At 48.1% G+C, this 5,266-nt stretch overlaps 1 pseudogene; it reads left to right on the top strand.

Moving 5' to 3' along the window:
- Positions 1-382, top strand: part of LOC116848098 — a 1,489-nt pseudogene extending 1,107 nt beyond the window's left edge.
- The last annotated feature ends 4,884 nt before the right edge of the window (positions 383-5,266 follow it).

The following is a 5,266-nucleotide window of genomic DNA, read 5'->3' as shown; positions in this document are numbered from 1 at the left end:
TAAATTGGTGCAAAAAAATGCTGAAGAAATTCGATCGAGGTGCGTCAAATGCCGTATATAACCTCTACACAGGTGACGAGTCATGGATCTATGCATATGAGCCGGAAACTAAACAGCAATCGATTGTGTAGGTCTTTCAAAGTGAACCTAACCCAACAAAAGTTGTTCGCGCTTGAAGCACTTCGAAACAAATGGTCGCCTGTTTTTTCGGAAAAACTGGTCATGTGGCAACAGTACCCTTAGAGAAACGTAGAACGGTATATTCTGAATGGTGCACAACAATTTGTTTGCCAGAAGTCTTCGGCCAAATAAGGAAAAACAACTCAAGACGATGAATCATTTTTCACCATGACAATGCGAGCTCTCACACATCGGCTCAAACAACCGCCTATTTGACCAGTGAAAACATCGAATTAATGAGTCATCCACCGTACAGTTCTGATTTAGCACCCAATGACTTCTTTTTGTTCCCGAACATCAAGAATAAACTGCGAGGTCAACGATTTTCGACGCCAGAAGAAGCGGTTGATGCGTTTAAAACACATGTTTTGAAGGTACCATTTTCGGAGTGGCATGGATGCTATAATAAATGGTTTGAGCGAATGCAGAAGTGTATTGATCATCATGGAGAATACTTTGAAAAACAATAAAGCCATTTTCAATGACAAATTACCGTGTTTTCCTTACTAGTCGCAACTTACGGAGCAGCCCTCGTATGAATAAGATATGATCAACTCGTAGGTTACATGCGGTAGAGAAGACAAACGGAACAAAGTGAAACTGAAAAAGTGCTAACAAAGAAATTACAATGATATTTTACACATATTTTTTATAAAATGTTGAAATTGCAGTACATAAATAAATACAATGTATATTTATAATAATTAAATATACATATTAATAATTAAAATTTCTATTTTGTAGCGTGACATTCAGACCCAGATAGCCAAATGATAGCACTGTGCCAACAAATTCAGTCATGCCTTTTCAGCAGGTTACGATACATTGCGTCTGCATTAAGCTTAGTTTTTGACAACACGGTCTAGTAATATAATGTGACGAAAAAAATGCAGTAAAATTCGAATATATCCTACTAACGCTAAGTGCCAATAGAAGTATAACAAAACTTGTGCACATCGTGTTTTCACAGCGTGACAGCAAAAACGTAATAAAAATGGAGCAGGACGTATCGTTACAACGTGACAACAGAATCGCGGCAAAATTGGAGCATGCCATCACGACGTGACAGCAGAAATTTGGCAGAAATCGAACAGAATTTGCCCTCCCGACGTAACAGCAAAAATCGAACAGGACTTGCCGTCACGAACTTCTAAAAATATTCATTTTGAATTACTTATGGAACAATAGATGTATACTTTATAAATTTTTTTATATATGATATGTATTATTTTTTTCTAACAGAAACTATTCGTAAATGTTACAGCGTTTGCTGATTTTACTTGAAAATTTTAGATTACTTGATTCCCATGTTACATCACATTTAAAAATTCTCACTGGCACTGATGGGACTCGAACTTGGATCCGCGAGGCAACTCTCGATTATGAATCTGTTGCTTTAAACACTACACCACTTCGTTGATTGATATAAACATCTTACATTTTGTTCATATGTATTGTAATTAATACAGTAATATAATTTTCTGATAATATAATTTAATAAAATGATTTAATTTCAATTATATTTTTTAAAATTATATTTTATATTATATTTTATAAATGCAGGTCTTAAAGGATAGCAACTTTTGACTTTGAGAGACTGACAGCTGTACCATTTAGTACAGTAATATTGTTTCTCTCTATAGTCGCAGTGCACTCGGGATCGCGCCAGAAATGTCGCTTCCGAACGGCATTTCTGAGCGTTATCTAGAGGAGAGTGAACGTGGACGTGGAGCATCAGATAGCTCAGTGGTCTAAAGCAGTTGCCCGGCAAGTAAAAGATCTGGGCTCGAGTCCTGGCCTAGCAACACCGCGCCCTTGATATATTTCTTTCTCTAAAATGAAAAGATACGCAGATCTCGAACGTACGGCGTCCCGCCGCCACCTAGTACGTCTTCTTCCTTCTATGGTCTTGCAATTATATTTTATAAGTTATAATTTTTGTACTTTTATTGTTAATTTAATCCGTAGCTAATGAGGTAAATTCTACAAAATCCCGCACATTTCATTTCGTCAAGAATGGGATGATGCGGGTATTAAAAGGCTCCCATCACCCACTCCATCGGAGAAGATGGCAGGGTGGTACAGGAAGGAGGTAGATAAGAACATGGCGGGGAGAATACTTCCCTTTGTTAACCTCCCCTCCCTGAATGTACAGAGAAACGCACACCGCCTCGTCTATAGGGTGAAAGAAAATGATCCACCGGGAGGGGGAGGATCTGTCGGATCGCCGACTGTAAGTGGCGGAGGGGTGATCTTACCGCTGCCGTCGGCGAGTCGCCGACCGGGCACGGCTGGCGAGAAGGAAGGTGAAGGAGTTGGTCGCTAAGCAAAAGCGGCCAACCCCTCTGGAGAACAAAGAACAGAAGCCGACCCCCTCCTCTTAAAAGCAGGGCTCCAAATGGAGCTAGTGATAAGGAAGAACTAGTGGCCTTGGTGGAGACACTAGTTCCTTGAATCTTGGACGCCATGGGAGTGGTCCCCCTAAGCGTCCGGGAACTCAACCCCTTGAGATAGGCAAAATCACGGGCGCGGGGATGGGAGGGTCGAGGACGGGAAGGGACCGTAAAAAATGGAACCCGCTTCCCGTCCCAAGTCTTCTCCCCCTTCCGCTTCTGCCGGTGCTAACCAGCCCGGTGGGGAGAGGCGGAAGAGGAAAGAAAATAAAAGGAAGAAAAGCAGGGAGGGCGACAGGCAGGAGCAGGTCACCCAGTATGTGTGCGAAGGAAAGGGACCCCCCGCCCTGTACTGGACCGAAAAGAGGTTCGAGAGGGGCCTCAATTCCTCTCCTGCCACCGGGTCCGAATCTTAGTCTCGGGGGAAGAAAGTAGAAGAAAGGTGAAGAAGATAGAAGAAGGAGGGATCACGCCGACCCCTCAATCCACTCCTCAGAAGCTACGGCAACAAAAGCCGGTAGTCGAGGGGAGCGGGAAGGGAAAGGGAAAGGCCTTTCAGGCCAAGGGCGGGAAACCAGTTCAGACCTTGCCCAAGGTCTCTCGCGCCGTCGCCTTGATCGTGAGCTGCCCGAAGGGCAGCTACGTAGACATCATGTGGCGAGCGAGGGACAACATAGACTTGGGGGAGCTAGGGATTGGGAAGATCTGCACCAGAAAAGCGGCTTCCGGCGTCCTGGTGTTGGAAATCCTCGATCCCGAGGGACAAGCCAGAGAGGATGCCCTGGCCAGTAAAATGTCAGCTCTTTTCGCTGACAAAGAGAATATGCGAATCGCGTGTCCGGCGAAAAAAGCCGCGACCTCGACGATCCGGTCACCGTTGGGGATGTTGTCTCCGTGGTGGCCGCTGTCGGGAGTTGCGGACCCGGAGACATAAAGGCCGGGGAGATCAAGCCCGGCACGGGACTGTATGGTGACGCTGTGGTTGCAGTGTCCCCTTAGGGCTGCAAGGAAGATAGTAGGCGGAGGACTCATCCGAATTGGGTGGTCCTCCTTCCGCATAAAGACCTTGGCACGGCGCCCGCTTCAGTGCTTTAAATGCCTGGAGTGGAGCCATGTCAGGGTCATGTGCAAAGGTAAGATCGACCGCAGTAGTCTTTGTGTTACCACTGTGGCTCGGCTGGCTACAGGGCTGCCGCGTGCAATGCACCAGTGAGCTGCCCGGGGTGTCGCGACGCCGGCCCGGTGTGTAGCCACAGGGTATGAGGGCTTGCATGTCCGGGGGTCAAAAGGGGAAACGGGGGAATGGAGGAAGAAAGTGGAACACCTCCAGCATGTCTCCCCTCAAGCTCACCGGGAAGGAGAATGAAAGGGTTCCTTCTTTACACCGAGGGGGAATGGATCCCAATCTAAGGCCTTGGATTTTTCTGCGGTCCCTGCTCTGAAGGAGCAAAGGCATCCGCGGAAGACCAGGGCGAAGAGGTGTAGCGAGCCGCGGGTCGAGGGGCGTCAAGTAGGGGCTCCTCGCCTGCAGCGAAAGTAAGAAAAGGCCTGGAGGAGGGTAGCGGGGCACCATGTCAAGGAGCCAAGGGGCACTTGTGAGGAGGGTAGCGTTGGCGACCATACTCTTCCAGACCAACCTTAATCGCGCTCGTGGAGCGTAGGACTTGTTCCTGCAGTATCTCCACGAGCGTGATGCGGGATTGGGAGTCGCCGCGGAGCCATATCTCGTCTCCGAGGGTCACCCGTGTTTTGCGGAGGACCTCGGGAGGGAGGCTAAGTACTCAGTGACGATCTTTTGGAGGTGATCGGAGGCTTTCCTTCTTCTCCGTAGTGGAGAGGAGTGAGGGGTGAGAGGTACGTCGTGGTCGAGTGGGAGCCATGGATGTGATCGGGGTTTACGCCTGACTCTCTTGGAGCTGCGCCCATTTTGAGGGAGTTTTGCACAGGCTAGGGAATATTAGGGCCAATACTAGGAGGCGTCCCGGGGGAGCGTGCCGCACACAGCAGACGCGAATCACTCCCAGTAACGAGGAGAATGACAAGGCGTCTCGAGCAGGGGAGAGGGACGGCTGCACGGGGGCCGCTGACTTCTCTCCCCGAGTTTGGTGCGTCTTGGTTGTAAGGAGGGAGGAGCATACTGCCCACTGCTTCCCATAAGATCTCGGTCGGAACCGTTGAGGTGGTCCGGATCCGAATGGGAGCAGGCCCGGCTCCTAATTTCCCGGGAAGATAGGCACAACGAGACGGGGAGGCCCCACTTCTTGCCGCAGGAAATAAGGAATGGATACGGCCGGGGGGAACATATGCGCCCCCCCTCTCCCGACTTAGGAATGAGAGAGGGTCTGTCTGCACGACCCGCCCGGCGGCCGAGGACGTTCCAAAAGTTATGCGCAAGCGATTTCCGGGGCGCCCTCACGATGGCCGCAAGGGGTCCGGCAGAAATTTTAGTGGGTATGCCCCCTCCTCACTGTTTTTCGGAAGGCGAGTGTCCCATACTACCCTCGGGGAGGTCCTGTTCTTCCTGGGGGTGTGCGTAATGCATTTCCTCTACCTTAACAAAAAAAAAAAAGCAAAAAAGAAAAAGAAATTCCATTTCTTTATCTTTAAATTTTTATAGTAAATATTTTTTTATTGTTAACTGTTATTAAATAGACAAAGTCATAAAAGACTATAAACTTTGAATAATTATAAAA

The sequence above is a fragment of the Odontomachus brunneus genome, unplaced genomic scaffold (genome assembly GCF_010583005.1).
Source record: "Odontomachus brunneus isolate Ranch 3 - 2012 unplaced genomic scaffold, Obru_v1 Obru_scaffold_089, whole genome shotgun sequence".
In the NCBI taxonomy this organism is placed as follows: Eukaryota; Metazoa; Arthropoda; class Insecta; order Hymenoptera; family Formicidae; genus Odontomachus; species Odontomachus brunneus.
This window is presented reverse-complemented; position numbering and strand designations above follow the sequence as displayed.